Source organism: Hemitrygon akajei, chromosome 2 (genome assembly GCF_048418815.1).
Source record: "Hemitrygon akajei chromosome 2, sHemAka1.3, whole genome shotgun sequence".
In the NCBI taxonomy this organism is placed as follows: domain Eukaryota; kingdom Metazoa; phylum Chordata; class Chondrichthyes; order Myliobatiformes; family Dasyatidae; genus Hemitrygon; species Hemitrygon akajei.
The window spans coordinates 119,148,175-119,165,792 of record NC_133125.1 but is presented as its reverse complement, the minus strand read 5'-3'; the positions used below and the strand labels follow the sequence as shown (position 1 = coordinate 119,165,792).

Here is a 17,618-nt window from a genome sequence, read left to right as displayed (position 1 = left end):
TGGAACCCGTTCAAAGAAAATCACCACACCACCCCCCACCCACCAACACACAGAAAAAGAAATTGTGCCAACAGCAACAAAAAAAGAGTGAAAACACAACATTGTAAAAGCCTGGTCAGAGCTCATTATCTGCAGGCTGCCCTGATTCATAGTCACACAAAATAACAACAAAAAAGGAGTGACCAGAAATACTTTACTAATGTGAACTAGAGTCCAATCCACAAATTGTGTTGATTAAATTTGTCAGGCCCAGACTTCTGGCACCATCCTCCAACAACATCAAGGGAGGGAGAGAGACCATTCGATTGCAGGGACCCTCCATTGTGAGCAACTAGTGAGAGGGAGAGAGAGGGAGCATTATAAGCAGATGCCTTCCTCCAGCAGCAGGAAGCGAGAGGGTGAGACAGTGCTGAACCCCTGCTTGCCTTCTGCACTCGTCTCACTTATTTCAATCTCTCTCGATACTTTAGTTGGTGAGATATGGGTTCAGTCATAGGCTTGTGCCTCGTCTCCAGACTCTAGGCCTCGAGGTCACAAGCCTCACGGAACATCCTTGGAGACAGTAATGCAGTAGATCGCTGAATCAGCCTGAAAACTCACCATCAAAATGTAGACCATAGGCTCCAACAGTAGCAGGACCATATTTGAAAGAAAAAGAAGTTAAAGAAGTGAAAGAAGTAGTTTTGTGAGCCATCTGGGGGACGTTACCCTTGGTCGTGTTGTTCACCGGCTCTATTTTCTGGAAGCCTTGGTGCTGGTATTAACAAATACTGAATTCTTCAGTGTTAATTCTTCAGAGGCCTCTAAACTTTCAGGAATGGAGCATGAAGACCTGAATTAAGGAGTTGGATACAGATAGATTTATAGCAGCCATGTCCAGTCCATCTGGTATACGTAGATGTATTAAATTCAGTGCTGTTGCTGACATAAAGGACACAACTAGTTTGCTTTTATTGTGTTATATTTACTGTTAATACTTTTAATTAACCTACATCAGTTAAATGTATTTTACAATAAATCTATATTTCAAGTTAAATGTATTAATTTTGTATAGTTAATTCTGATTATCATGCTTGGGCTCAACATGGAGACACAAGGTTAGTGGGGTCACAGGGATTGGTTAGGGAAATAATGCAAGGTTGATGAAGCACAAACTCTTTATTCATCCTCTGCATGAGAGTATGTCTACTTCAAAGCTAGCTCACAATATTGAACTGAAATTTTCCAGTGGAAATTTAACATCTCCCACTTTAGCATGTGATTACAAGGAATAGTCCCCATGTTGATGATGTAGAATACATCATATTTAGTGAAATAGTGTCATGATAATGACTAGTTAGATTTAGAATTATTTCCAGGCTATTTTTTTCTTAGTTTGTCTGAGAAATGTGCATTTACTTACTCTATATAATACAGTTTGTGAATGTCAAAATAAAGCTGTTGTTCAATATTTGTTCTTAACTGGTTGGAACAGATTAATGAATTGAGTTTGCTTTCATCTCAAACAAACCACACACTCTGCAGAGATTCTCTTTCAGTGCCAAGACATCAGAGGGAAAGGCTCCTCCTGGAGGCAATTTTTATAAAACAACAGATGCTGGAGTTTCAGTGTGGACTCTCATGGTGGACATTTTGGAAACATATTAAAAGGAGAACAAGAAAAATACATCCAAATGAGATATCTATTTGAAGTAGATCATGAAGAAAAAACAAGCTTCTGTTTGAAATGCCAGTTTTCACAGTTTTCAGATGCTTTGTTTATGTTAGAATATCATACACAATTTGTGTATGTCATAGACTGAAATCATCTTATGCATCTTATGCAGCACAGTAAGAGGCAATGTATTGAATCTTCACCAACTCTTTGTAGTCTTTCAGTTCCGTTCCCACACCCCCAAAGTACTGGAAATTATTCACTCTGAGGGACCCATCCAATACTTGTTGTAGGAATTGTTTCTGTTTCCAACACACTTTCAAGCACACAATTTCAGCTCCTAAACATTCTTTAAGTTCAATAAGTATTTCTTCACAATCCGCAGTATGTTTTGCTCAGAGTTTTAAATCTGCGTGTCTTGATCTTTGATCATCTTCTGTTTGGAACAATCTTCTATTTTCCTGTCTAAATGGATTATGATCTTACACACCTCTATCAAATCCCCTCTTGGCCTTCTTTGCACCAAGGATGAGAATCCATGTTATCCATTCTAACTTTAAAACTGAAATTTTACATCCCTGCAGCCACTCTAGACCTCTGCATGATCTTCAGAATCCTTACATCCTTCCTCAAGATTGCCAATCAGAGTAGAGGTTACAAATGGGACCAAATTGGTGCTTCATAATTTTCCTGCTTTGAACTTTACGTCTCAATTTCTAAATTCCAGCTTGACACTCAATATGGCCTTTTACTTTCATAGGTTTATGCACATCTGTACACAAATCTCTCCGTTCTTGTACACCCTTTAGGATTTATGCCACTTTTCTCTGTTGTCTTTCCTTATTCTTTCTTCTCATTACAGCACACTTCCCTGTTCTATATTATATTTGCTATTTTTCGGCCCATTTTGTCAGCCAGCTACATTTCCTTGAAGTCACTGTTTATTAACTTTCCAAACTCTAAGCATCTACACATTTGGAAATGCCACATCATAAATTTAAAAAAAAAACTTAGTCTCCACCTTTAATCTTCACATAACACCCCAGTCTGCATCTTCCATTCTGAAAAAGAGCTATTTACTATGTTCTATACTTTTTTCCCTTTAAGCCAATCCATCGAATTGCTACTAATAACATTATTTCCAATGGCTTCATTCTAACAAGCCATTACTTTAGATATAAAAATGTCTACTGAACATGTGCACTGCATTCGCTTTACTAACCGCAGGGATGTAGAGGGTAGAAATAGGCCCTGACACCCACTGTGTGCGCTGACAGTCAAGCTTCCAATTACACAATCTGATTCTATTGTATCCTCTCTGTATTTCACCTCTCTCCTATCAAATTCTATCACTCACATACACATTGAGGACAAATTACACTGGCCAATTATATCCCAGCACATACATTATTGGGATGGGAGAGAAATACAGAGCACCATGGGAGAATGTTTAAACTCTATATGTATACCAGCAGAGGTTAGTATTGAACCCAGGTTGATCTATAAGGCAGCCACTGTACTAACTGTGCCTCTGTGCCCAGCCCCTTCTCTGTTACTTCATGAGAAAAAAAAAACTCAGATTAGCAAAACTACAATTTACTTTTAACAAATCTGATTTGGTTTTAGTTATCACCTCAAACATCTACAAGCCACTCTTAATGTTCTCTGAAACATCCTCACAAATGGGGTTAAACTAATTGCCAGGCAACACTGCCGTATCTAGAAAGAACTGTTAGATTATGGCAAGCCCTTGTGCAACTTCCACACCCAGTTCCCTAAGCAATTTAAAATGCATCTCTTCCAGGTAATTTTAATTTCAATGCATAATTTGAAATTAGCTGTACACTGTTGTGGTAGAATGTGTGGAGATAGCAATGCACTGTTTAGGAAACCATAGTAAAACAAATTTTCACTTGTAGGAATGTGAACTTGGCCACAGAAGTTTACCTTAATGAATGCAATACTATATAAATAATTTCCTTGTTCTCTGGTGCCCTGAGGCTACGTCCACACTACGCTGGATAAATCCGTAACCAAAGCATTTTCTCTTCGTTTTTACCCTCCATCTACACTAAAACGGTGTTTTCGTCCCCCGAAACAGGAGAATTTCAGAAACGCTATCCAGGGTGTGTAATTTTTAAAACACTTCTTGGCCGGAGCAGTGTGGATGGGGTAACAGGAGAAATCTAAAAATGCTGTCATTATGTGCCGGAACGGATGGTGGCAGCAGCGCGGAATTTCATTGTTTTCTTGAACGCAACCTAACAATTTCAGAACAGACGGCAATGAGACTGAAGCCAGAAGAGTTAGAAATGTACTCACCAAATATTTTGACCCATAGCTTACTGAATAAATAAGTATACTCACTTTGCCCTGTTTTCTGTCCTTGCTCGTATGAAGGTGGTTTACCTATTTATGCAAGTACTTCTCTGACAATAGTTGTGCAACAGCCAAATGTAACATTGTATGGAAATACAAAATAACACTGATGCAGACATGTTTTATACATTTAACAAGCAACAGAGTTCTTCAGTTTTTCAATGTTCGTCAACAGCCAGGTCAATCTGTCTGTGAACTCCCTGTCGGATGCCTCCATACGCTCCAGTATTTGTTTTTTTTTACTTTTAAGTCCTCCTGCGCGAGAGTCAGTTGTTTAAGTTTTTCTAGTCCATCACTAGACAAACATGCAGCAAATCTTTCACAGCGAGAGTCGACACCAAACATGTCACTTGTTTTTGGTAGATGTGTCCTGCGCATTCGCAGTAGGAGGAGTTTTGACAAAATCTCCATTTTAGTGTGGACAGAGACATTTTTAAAAATGCATAGTGTGGACGCCTGTCATTTTTAAGTGAAACTGGCGTTTTCAAAATTATCCAGTCTAGTGTGGACGTAGCCTGAGACATACCTGATTACCTTGCCACACCTGTAACTTTAACACCTCTAATCCAATCTCACAGTGAAATAAACTGTTAACCCCATCTCCTACACATCCCTAAAGCTCATGCAACCCTTAACATTACATCATTTAATGTACATTAATAGACAGTATAAAATCCCATATGTCATATGTCATAATGATAGACTTTTCCATGTCATTTTTGCCTCCGGTTGTGTGATTAGTTCAGTTAACAAAGGTTCAAAAAAATTAAGTTCTAAGGATTTTGTATAAGTAAATGTTGTATTCCCTTAAGTTTTGAAAACTGGGGGTTACATGGGTAGAGAGTAATTTAATAGAAAATTAGAAAGCATTTATTCTGGAGGGGCATCCAACATAAGAGGAAATCAAGAATCTTTACAGTATCTTTAAGGTCAGACCATACCTATGGAAAATCAAGAAATCATTCCACAAGAAGGCTCAAGAGATCATATCAATTAAACATATTGAAAACGTATTCTATGAAATGACCGTAACTGAAATGAATTTGGCATAGATCTGTCATGACCAAACTGAATGCCCCTATAAGAAATAATTTGCTGACTCCTTTTACTCTGTGATTCTCTTTTTTAAAATAGTTTTAGAAGCACCTTAACAGTTCATGTTAATGACCAGCCATGTCAAGACAATTCCAAGGCGTCTGGTGGTTAGCAATAAATGCCAACAAAGCCAAGAGCAGAAGAATGAGAATTGAAATAGACAGATAAGACATTAACTATTTAATAGCTCTTTGAAAACCTTCAATATTGATGGACTTTTCCATGTCATTTTTGCCTCCAGTTATGTCATTTTTTGAGAGAGTCGGCAACTGGCATTCATAAAATATTTGACAGCATCTCTTCGTTCCGATAAAGTTAATTCCCAATAGGGAACGATGACAGAATGATTTATTATGCATACATAGATAGAGCAGTAAAAATGGTGGAATAAAAACCTTTAAGTCAGTGTTGGAAAATTATGACTTTGGTTCCTGCTCTGCTGACTTAGCTTCAAAGAATGTGGGAGATATCTGATGCATTTTATAACCCTCTGGATTTAGGCCTTTCATCATGTTCTACAAGCTGATGTTAACAGCATAATCCATTAAAGCCTTTAAGCATGGGGTAGCAAGAAGCTTACAATGAAAATCCATAGACTTTTGCAAAGCCAGAATTTTGAATGGGTATTCCATAATAAATAAGAGATTTTCATCTCAGGCTATCTGACTAAACAGCAGAAAAAATGACTAATGTAAAAATCACAATTTGTTCAACTGAGAAGCTCCTTTCAAAAAGAATTAAGATGTGGGTGGAATTAGAACTGTTCTTATCCTGGAACTAAGTCCCAGAATTACACACTTCAAAAAGAACATTGAAGCCAAAGGAATTGTTTTACTGCATTGTCCTTGTTTAGAAAGAAGCAAATTTAATAGCTAATTATACCATTTGATACCATGTATCAATTCTTTTTAAAGTGGTTAGTATCAGTCAAAATACTAAGGAAAATCCACATTTTTGTTTGAATTTATAACAATTCCCTGAACAAGAGCAGGGAACAAAATATGGAAACAAAAATATCTGGGTGATATTAATTCAAATAAAAAATTAAATGATGCACACACTTCCATTAAAAACAGTTGCCAAAAAGTCCAATGTACCAATGTAGATATGCCAATCTATATTTGCATCTCCATTAATATTCTGTCATGTGCACAATGTAGGTTACATCATACAATGCGTAATGCTTATCTGCTCTCAGTGGAGCTAAATGCATTCCATCTGACCTGTTCTCCTAAGGCTACGTTCACACTAGACCGGATAATTTTGAAAACGCCAGTTTCACGTAAAAACGATAGGTGTCCACACTATGCATTTTTAAAAATATCTCTATTCACATTGAAACGGAGATTTCGGCAGATCTCCTCCTGCGCATGTGCAGGATGCATCTACTGAAAACAAGCGACATGTTTGGTGTTGAATCTTGCCATAAAAATGCGCGTTTGTGTAGTTACAGACTAGGAAAACTTAAAACGACGGACAGCTGTTGGCTTTCGTGCAAGAGAACTGAAAAGTGAAAAAAAAAACAAATACTGGAGCGTACGGAAGCAACCGACAGGGAGTTCACAGACAGGTTGATCCGGCTGATGACGAACATTGAAAAACTGACTAACTCTGTTGCTTTAATAAAGCACCTTGTTAAATGTATAAAACATGTCTGCATCAGTGTTATCTTGTATTTCCATACAATATTGCACATTGTTACACATCTATTGTCAGAGAAGTACTTGCATAAATAAGTAAACCACCTTCATACGAGCAAGGACAGAAAACAGGGCAAAGTGAGTATACTTATTTATTCAGTAAGTTATGGGTCAAAGTATTTGGTGAGTACATTTCTAACTCTTCTGGCGTCAGTTTCGTTGCTGTTTGTTCTGAAATTGTTAGGTTACATTCAAGAAAACAATGAAATAGCACACTGCCGTCTGACAGCGTTTTCAGATTTCTCCGGTTACCGCGTCCACACCGATCCGGCCAATCTGTCGTTTTCAAAAATAAACACTTTGGGGAGCGTTTCTGAAAAGCTCCCATTTCGGGGGACGTAAACACCGTTTTAGTGTGGACGAAGGGTAAAAACGAAGAGAAAAAGCTTCGGTTACGGATTTATCTGGTGTAGTGTCGACGTAGCCTAAATCATAGAGCTGTACCTATATTCATTGTCCTGAACTGCAGATCTCCACTCTATTTAAAGTAAATCAACAACCTGCTGCTTTAAGTTTCCCAGCTGCTACAGCTTTATGTGTTTTGGGATTTTCTAGACTTGCTCTAACATTAAGCCATGTGCAATTGCTTATGGTTTCAGATCCCTTCAGGGAATGGTGTGGTCTCTGCTGATGTAATTGTGTCCTGATACATAAGTTAAAGGGAGGCAAAGAACAAGTGAGGAGGAAAGGTTGTCAAAGGAAGAATGGATCCACAGAATATTTAGAGAGTTATACTTTTTTCCAGAACTTTAGCATCAGCCATTCCTTCAGATTACTGGCTGTAATAGGCTGGGTTGATCAGATCCAAAAGACCCAAACTAATTTGAGTGTGCAGGAATTGTGGTAATAAGCATACAAGCACAACAAAGTAACTTAAGCCTAACTTATATCATCAAACAGAAATCACAAACAACACACTGAATACTACTTAGTAAATTAGAAAAATTTCCATAAAGATGTCAGGGCTCACGATTTTCAGCCGCCACTTGATGGTCATCATTGTCAGGGGAACTACGAATGCGGACTCGAGAAATCATGATCCTTGGTCCTGGTAATGTCCCAAGAACTGAGTGAAAGGTGCCTCAATAAATAGAGGTTTAATCCACAAACACTGAGAGACATGCAGAGACAGATAAATTCATTTGTCTTTTGTCTATGCCACTTGTGCCTGAGGTTAAGAAAGAATCCAGATGCTATTAGCAAACATTTAACAAACTTATAGTGTTTAACTTGAACATGCTGCAAGCTCATAACGAGCTAAAGTGTCACTTGGACTTGCTCAGACTTTCACTTTTTACAAAATTTAATACACTGCAATACACTGTACTGCACAGAAAGAAGGTTTGCAATAAAATCTATTATTTGGTGTGACCAGAATTCACCTCTGATGAGGACAACAACTCCATGGCCATGAGCTCGACCTTCTGTGGATCCAACTCCATGCAGACTGCTGTAATATAAATAACAACAATTCAGTTTACCATGCATTGCAACATAAAGCAGATTGCCGAGGACCTACAATATGTGGGCAGAGCCAGTTTTATCTTATAATCTCTGGCTGAAAATAGGCTGATTGATCAAGTTTAACAGCTTGCAATGAGTTTGAGCATTCCTAAAGTAAATGGCAGTCTTGATTATATGTAATGTTGTATACCTCAAGCTAACCATTCATTTAGAGACATAGAGTCGCAGAGTACAAAACACTACAGCACAAAATCAGGCCTGTCAGCTCATCTAGTCCTTGCTGAACTATTATTCTGCCTAGTCCCATCACCTACACCCAGACCATAGCTTCAATACCCCTCCCAACCATGTACTTATTTGCATTTCCCTTAAATGCTAAAATTGAACTCATATCCACCACTTCAACTGGCAGCTCTGAGGAACAGGCCACTCAATCCAATTGGTCTGACCAATTCTGACTTATGTCAGGATGCTGTTTCTGGATTTCACTTTGGCGTTCAACACATTTTTTTCCACAGACCTTGGTGAACAAACTCCTATTCCTTGATTTAAATGCATCAGTGTACAACTGGATGTTGGACTTCCTAACCAACAGACCTCAGACAATCAGGATGCACAACATCTCCTCCCTCCCCATCATCCCCAACATGGGCACTCCCCAGGGCTGTGTGCTGAGTCCATTGCTGTACACTCGGCTCATACATGACTGCACGTCCAGACACCTGAGTAATCACATTGTCAAGTTCACCGATGATACGACTGTGGTGAGGTTCATCACCAACAATGATGAAACATTTACAGAGAGGAAGTGCAAGACCTCAAGGCCTGATAACAGGCAAATAACCTCTTCTTCAATGTCAACAAGATGAAGGAGATGGGTATCCTATTCGTAGAAATCACACCACTCACACACCTCTGTATATTGGTGGCAAAGCAGTGGAAACTGCAAGCAGTTTAAAACTCCTTTGAGTGTATATCTCACATAACCTCTCAGGATGCCAGTACACAGGATACACAACCAAGAAAGCCCTGATGAGACAGAAGAGAGTTGGCCTATGTATTTCTATACTTACGTCATTCTACAGAATCAGAATCAGAATCATGTTTAGCATCACTGGCATATGTTAAGAAAGGTAGTGTTCATGAGTTCAATGCTAATTTAGAAATTGGATGGCAGAGGTGAAGAAACTGTTCCTGAATCACTGAGTGTGTCTCTTCAGGCTTCTGTGTCTTCTTCCTGATAGTAACAATGAGAAGAGAGCAGGTCCTTAATGATGGATGTTGCCTTCCTGAGGCACCGTTCCTTGATGACATTTTGAATGCTACAGAGGCTAGTACCTATGATGGAGCTGACTAATTTTATATAACCTTCTGCAACTTACTTGCCTCTACCCTAACCCCTCCATACCAGACAGTGATGCAGCCTGTCAGAATGCTCTCCACTGCAGATCTGTATAAGTTTGAGTGTTTTAGATGACAAACCAAATTTCCTCAAACTCCTAATGAAATATAGCCGCTATCTTGCTGCCTCTATAGCTGTATCAATATGTTGTGATCAGGTTAGGTCCTCAGAGATTTTGACACCCAGGAACTTGAAACTGCTTACTCTCTCCACTTCTGATCCCTCTGTGAGGATTGGTTTGTCTTCCCTCATCTTACCCTTCCTGAAGTCCACAATCAGCTTTTTGTCTTTCTGACGTTGAGTACAAGGTTGTACTACTCAACTAGCTGATATATCTTACTCCTGTTGCTTTATCATCACCATGTGAGATTCTGCTCACAATGGTTGTATCATCAACATATTTATAGATGTCATTTGAACTATGTCTAGCCATACAGTCATGGGTGTAGAGAGAGTAGAGCAGTGGACTAAGCACACATTTCTGTGGAACATCAGCATTAATTGTCAGCGAGGTGGAGATGTCCAGTCCGCACAGATTATGGTCTTCCAGTTAGGAAGTTGAGGATCCAGTTACAGAGCGAGGTACAGAGGCCCAGGTTCTGTAGCTTTTCAATCAGAACTGTAGGGATGATGGTGTTAAACACTGATCTATACTCAATAAACAGATGCACAGTAGAAAACATCCTAACAAACTGCATCATTACATGGTATAGAAACTGCATTGTGGCAAGACAGGAAGACTCTAAAACAGGTAGTCAAAACTGGCCAATGCATCAACAGCACCAGCCTTCCTGCCTTCAAGAACAAATATACAGAAAGGTGCCAGAAAAGTGCTAGTAACATCATGAAGGATCCCAACCATCCTGCTCATGGACTATCTGTCCAACTCCCATTAGGGAGGAGGCTACATAGCATCCATGCCAGGACCACCAGACTCAAAAACAATTACTTTGCCCAGGCAGTAAGGCTGATCAACACCTCCACCCACTAGCCCACCTGTCCACACCTTAGGTACACTGTCACTACATAAGATACTACTATGTCACTACATAATGACTAGATTATGTGTAGACATTCCTATGCCAGGCATCATTTTATGACATACCATCAATCAATGTATTTATGAAATCTTACATACTATTGTTTATTATTATTATTATTATTATTATTATTATTATTATTATTATTATTATTATTATTATTATTATTATTATTATTATCATCATCATCATCATCATCATCATCATCATCATCATCATCATCATCATCATCTTATTGTGGTTTCTTTGTGTTGCTTCAGATCCAGAGTAACAAGTATTTCATTCTCCTTAAACTAGTATGCTGGAAATGATATTAAAGAATCTTGAATCTATTCACATTTTTAAGCTCCAAGATATCCTTTGTTTATTCTCTTTGTCTGATTATGCCTCTTGCTCCTTTCTGTGCTTACCCAAATTCCTTTTAAATGTGTTATTAAATCTTAAATGAAAAATGTTATTCAGATGAATTCTACACATGATTCAACTTTCAGTTACAACCAACAAAAAAATAAATTTGGATAAGCTATATTATATACAGTATATCTGATGTAATTTAGTTTACTTCAATAGCAAAATGTACAGTAGTTTTACCACAAAAAGTCATAAAAATAATAAAATTCAGAATACCAAAGTAGCCCAAAGGGCATAGTTTTGAAACTTTAGTATCTCGATGTACGTATTTGTACATCAATTCAATAAACTCCTCCTATTTTGTAAACCTCTCTGGTTTAATAATTCAACACGTTTTATTCAACATACTCTGGAGTGAGGACTACAATTTTGAAAGTTCCAATGGATCACCCATATTCAACAATATTAATTTAAAAGCAGATGCTTTTAATTGAAGAACTAGATGGGCAAAAAGGCTAGTTTCTGTGCTGTACTTCTCTTTAACTTTTTAAATTTATTGCCTGCAGAATTCAGAATTAAATTTCTCATGTCCTCAGTGTTGTTTTTTCTGATAGTGGCTTCTCACAGGATGATTTTGAATTTAATTATGATCAATAATCTGGAATGCCTATGTTCTGTTACACATGATTAAATTTAAGGTTACTTCCTTGTTACTTATTCCAGAATTTTATACTTAGGATAGTTAGTTTGTATTTGTATATCTACCTGGGTCTCACACATAGTAAATAGTTTCTTTCAATATAAAACTTTTTAAATAAACTTCAGTGTAATATTGGCCTGGATTTTGTCATGAATTATTGACATATACTCCCAGAACTGTGAATAATATCTAGATTCCCAATTTAGCATAGAAATGATATTTAAATACAATTCTTCTAACTGTTATGAAATTATTTTAAATATTTAAAAATACCTTGCTTCTTCAGTATTATTGAATATCAAAAATATAATTTCTGAGAACTTTGAAAGATAGCCATGCCTGTTGATATGGTGTATGTTTCCATCCATTTTATGTTGAGGGCTTGTTCTATCTCTTCCCTAAAATGATCCCATTATTTGCACAAGCTCTTATTCTTTGAGCTTGATAAGGATTTAGGACTTACTATAAGGGGTTTGAAGAAGTCTCAAACCTATGAGCTCTTGCTGGGAAATTAAATTATATTAAGTATACTCTTTGTTCAGTGATCAGCAAACGTAGAGACAAGTCACTGTTGTCCACAAAGTCGGTGGCTTCGTGTCCATCCTTGTTTCAGGTCCTTGTCCAAAACCTATGATACATATTTTAAAATGCATTGCATGAATTGTTCAGGTTAATTTCAATTTTATAGTCAACGCATGCCAGTAAATGCTAATATGATCTTCAGTTTTCTCCAAGGTAATATAGAATGTGCTATAGCTTACACAACAGAAATGTCAATGCTGTTCAGTCATATTGTGAACTTCCAGCATGTAACTTTATAATTGCTGGATTTTACATAAAATGTAAATTTTATTTTAAACATACAAGTAATTGATTCCTTCAAATCAATGACAATATTAATCTTTACAAACCCCTACATTCAATCTCAAAGTTAAAAAGAAATGTAGAATTCTTAAATCTATCTCTTCCCATGAACTCAGACACCTAAGCATTAGCGTTATTACTAAGCATTATTATTTTATTCATAATGCATATTGATGCAAACGATAAGGACCAATGACCCTAGAAAAAGTGGTTATATTCCTCTCCATTCTCTTTCCCAAGAAATTCATCAGGATCGAGGATGACTTGCATCTACTATACTTCCTGGGTACTGAGATAGCTGTTGTGGATGATATGAACCCACAGATTATACTGGTGGTGGGAGTCATCCATAGATCAGAGTGCTGTGTACTTTGGAAGTTAGTGTAAGCCTTCCATCATGTAACCTGGGCTTTTGTGTGTTTCTGTAAATGGACTTGAGGTTCTCAATACCATCCTAAATAGGTTTTCTCCAGTTTCATATACTGTCCTTATTTCATTAGAAATAACCATTCAGCCCATTTAGACAATACTAATTCTCAAGGTATTTCCATTAACTTAATTCATCTAATTTTCCTGCAACATGTTCTTTTTTTTTTGACACTCACTCATTTGTTTATGATTATCCTAAGCTAGCTACACCACGGCTAATTTACAGTAACCATTTGATATGCTGGCAAGCTCACCTTTGGGAAAGGGGAGAAAAATGGAATATCTGTAGGGAGCACACACAATAATGGGGGAAACCATTCAAAGTGACTGCAGCATAGCTCAGAATAAAACTTAACTTCCTGGAGCTGTGAGACAGTAACACAATTGTCTGCAAGGATACGCCTCCTTTGGTCTTGGGGAGAGTTACTTTCTATGGTCATGAGGGATATTACACTTTTTCAAGCAGGTTTCAAGGATAGTATTGGACCGTTCCTCTGGTAATTATTTTCCAATGATAGGTGTGCCAGATTTGAGGTCTTGATTTTCACATGCCTTTTCATCAGGCAGTGGCTATTCTGGAATACTGTAGATGATGGTGATTTTTCTCATTAGTGTCTGACATTATAGAGAGGAAGTTCCTGAGTTCCATATAGAGTCATAGAATCATATAAATGGGCAACACAGAATCAGGCCATTGAGTCTGTCTGATCCATACCAAACATGTAAACGGCCTACCTGCTCAAGGACCATACTCCTACCATCCATGTACCCATACAAACTTCTCTTAAATGGTGAAATCAAACTTGAATGAGCTGGCAGCTCATTCCACCTCACACAACCCTCCGAGTGGAGAAGTCTCCACTCGTGTTTCCTTTAAACTTTTCACCTTTCACCCTTAACCCATAACCTGTTTGTAATCCCACCAAATCTCAGTGGGAAAAGCCTGTTTGCAGTTATCCTATCTATACCCCTCATAATTTTGTATACCTGTATATATTGTGTAACTATTCTTAGTTACTGGTGTCTCATTGTGACCTTTATAGTGGAATCAACATTAATCAGCATGCAACTACTATAAATTTAACTTAATTTGAACACATCATACAATGCACTTAAAACTGTACATCACTGTCTTTGGACAAGAGCTAATAAAACAGATTACCTGCCCTGTATTCCATTTTATGTATTCAGAGAGGATAATGATATTTAACACCCTGACTGGAAGATAGGTTCATGAACTCTTTGAGGAATATTGTGGAAAATCAAATTAATCTCCTCCCTAAAACCACCAAGGAAGATAGATGATTCTCCCACACAGAAGTTAAAGCAACCTGAACCAAAAAAAAAAATTCTCCTCCCTGGGGGTCTTTTCATTTGACAGATAGATTGATGGCATCAGCAAGGAATTAAGCTAAGGTGAAACCTATGAAAAAGTAAGCACATTTCTAATTATGAGACAGGTAAACTTGAACTGTACTTTGCAGCAGGACGCACAATTACAGTGATCTGATGTTCTCCCTGTCAAAACAAGGTACTTTTACAAAATTGTCTCTCAACTTAAAAAATACCATTTGAAATACAGCCAGAATAACTTTAGGCTTCAGGCTGCAGTGTTTCTCAAGATATGCAGAATGATATTAGCTCATTGTGCTATGCTCCTGGTCACAAAGATATTGCAAGGAATCATTGGCCCCGCTACCAACTCTCACTTGACACTGAACTCAACTGTCCATCAAAAACACAATTTTACAGTATCAGTCACCAAGGTGGCTTAGGTCTATGGAGCTGACTTGATTTATTGATTTATGTCAAATATTTTAAAATTCTTGTGAGAAGATTGATCCAGTTTGCATCAAACAGCATACAAAAACTGACCTTAACTCTGCAGAATAATCTGTCTAAAACTATCTAATGGAAAATCTAACAAAGATAAAGATAGCATTTCCATCATTTTTGTTGTCAGTTTGATAAACATTAGAGTTAGATCAGGATTCCACTTTTATTTCTACATTAGAAGACTGTGGTTAGAAGATCTAACTTACTTTAGAGACCTGACTACATCATCTAATTGGCATTTATTCTAGCACAGAAGGAACATCGCGTCGAGTCAATTCAAATCAAGTTTATTGTTATTTAACTATATACATGTATACTGTCAGATGAGACAATGTTTCTCTGAACCGAGATATAAAGCACAGTTGTACTCATAACACAGGGATAACAAATTTAGGAAAGTAAGAATAAAATCTACAAATGAATTATGCAAACTAAACAAAGTCGTGCACAAATTAAATATTGCAATGTACAGAGCAGATTAACCAGTGACAGTTCGAGTGTGATGCTGCAGGAAGTTCAGTATCTTAATGGCCTGAGGGAAGAAACTGTTCTTGTTTCATGACCGTTCTTGTTTTTATGCATTTGGGTCTCCTGCCTGATCACTCTGCAAACATCATTTTCAGCAGATAAGATATTAAATATTGGCTGACATATAAGGACACAAGCAATACTACCTAAACAGACAAGTACCGTTAATTGCTAGAAAATTGCAGTTTGTTGGAGAAATTTCATTTTAATAATTTTTGAAAGAGGTCAGCTCTCAGTAATTTGTCAGTCCTGGGACCATTTGCAACAGCCGATTGACTTACCAATAGCACAGCCCTGCCATTTGGAAAGAAACCAGAATAGCCAGCAAAAACACTCACACATTGCTGCAGTCAGTATGTGCAGACTACACAGCACCCAACTTCAGGATCAAGCAGATGATAGTGCTGATGGCTGCATGACTATGCCATCCAACAAGGTATCATAAAACTGCTAATTTTTCTTTATATCTTTGAGGAGCATTCTCAGAATGCCAAATAGAACAAATGACTATTTAAGTATTTCTTCCAAGCGTATTTCACAAACTATATTCCAAACCAGAACATGATTCTCTTTTCCACAACTAATGCACCTGCTGGTCCAACAACAATTCTCCTTTCTACAACAGCTGTATCTATTAGAGCTCCAGCTGCCAACAATTTTCCACTGCTTAGTGAGTATCATAATTACTGTTCCATTACACAGCTGACTTACAGTATATTCATGAGCAGAATATTTTCCTGTCTTTCACAGCCCTAACATTCATTTAACAGTGGAAGAAGAAAGGCTCCTGAACCACCTAGAATCAGAGAATCGCAGGTTTATGACACAGAAGGAAGCTAAAAAATGCCCCCCAACTTGATCCCATTTTGCAGGACTCAGTCAATAATGCTGTTTTACAATTGGTTAAATTATTGTTTAACCAAGATGACAAATTCTATCTCTACTACTTTAGAAACAAATATCAACAATGTGAAGGTAACGTGGTTTTATGAAACCAACATCATAGTTAGCCAATTTTTTATATAGATGCACTTTCTTGATCACTGCCTGAGTCTGAAGGGACCAGGTGAGATTGCTGGTGATAGTGATGCCACGGAATGAAACTGTTGCTCATTTCTTCAGCAGCATTTAGATGAGCACAGAGTTGTGTTCACCACCATGCCTCACTCCCCTTAGTTTAACAACTAACTCTTTGGTCCTCCTGAAATTAAGGGCAAGGTTGTTATCTAATATCTCCAACCATATCTCCTGTCGGTCTGAGGCCTCTGTTGATCAGAGTTGACCATGGATATTGCATCCCAGATGTCTAGATATGCGAGCCTGGGCAGTACAATTCAGAGCGCAAGATATTGTCCATGTAACAAGCTCCCCCTCTCCATGCAAGTGATGAACCCAAAGAAACAACAGAGACTGATACATTTTGGTACCGCAGCATCACAGGAGTCGCCCGTCAGCATTGAACTCAATGTGAGACAGCTCTGGATTTTCCCTTGGGGTTTACTCCCAAAGCTTTCCCCATGAGTGGGTATAGCCCCAAGGCAGTGGAGGTTTGAGATCAGAGTTTTCCTTCTCCTAGGGGAGCTGCCAACCATGCCACATCTGACAAGCCTCTGACATGCTGCATCTACCCGAAGCAACTGGTTATAAGCCACCAGTAAGCCACCATTGCCCTTTCTTCTGTCAGTAGAACTGGTTTCACTGGGCTTAGCAGCTAAGCCACACATGAAGGCCAGAAGCAGAACTTGGTTGTCAGAGACTATTAGAGGTGCACACCATTGGGAGCATTTACTAGGTAGTGGGAGCTTATCCCCATTACCACCCCTGGTGGCAACAATCTTACATACTCATTAAATTAAACATAGAAACACAAAGGGTACGATTTGACAGCACCAAGACTTTATTTGACCAGTGTGCGGTAGGGGAAGGATTATGCAGATAAGCAAATAAAAGTTATAGTTGCCATTGAGACACTCGGATTTAAAAAAAAAGATGAACTATGACTGTGTGCTGATTATGCTGTAAAACACATAAAACTACAAGGGAAAACTCCTACTTAAATAAGGCAAAAAAATGTTTTGTTTGGTTTGGTTTGGCAGCAGTATGATAGAGCAAGAAGGTGCCAGTTAACCATGACAACGCTCTGTTGACTACTGAAAATACTTCTAAATATATCTGT

The 17,618-nt window shown here is 37.9% G+C and overlaps 1 long non-coding RNA gene across 1 annotated transcript; it reads right to left on the bottom strand.

Moving 5' to 3' along the window:
- Window positions 1–8,113: 8,113 nt before the first annotated feature.
- LOC140737653 (uncharacterized) lies at window positions 8,114–15,827 on the bottom strand. The gene is made up of 2 exons (XR_012101217.1): window positions 15,724–15,827; window positions 8,114–8,278 (listed from the first exon to the last, which is right to left on the bottom strand). It is a non-coding gene; the product is annotated as an uncharacterized lncRNA (long non-coding RNA).
- Between the last annotated feature and the right edge of the window lie 1,791 nt (window positions 15,828–17,618).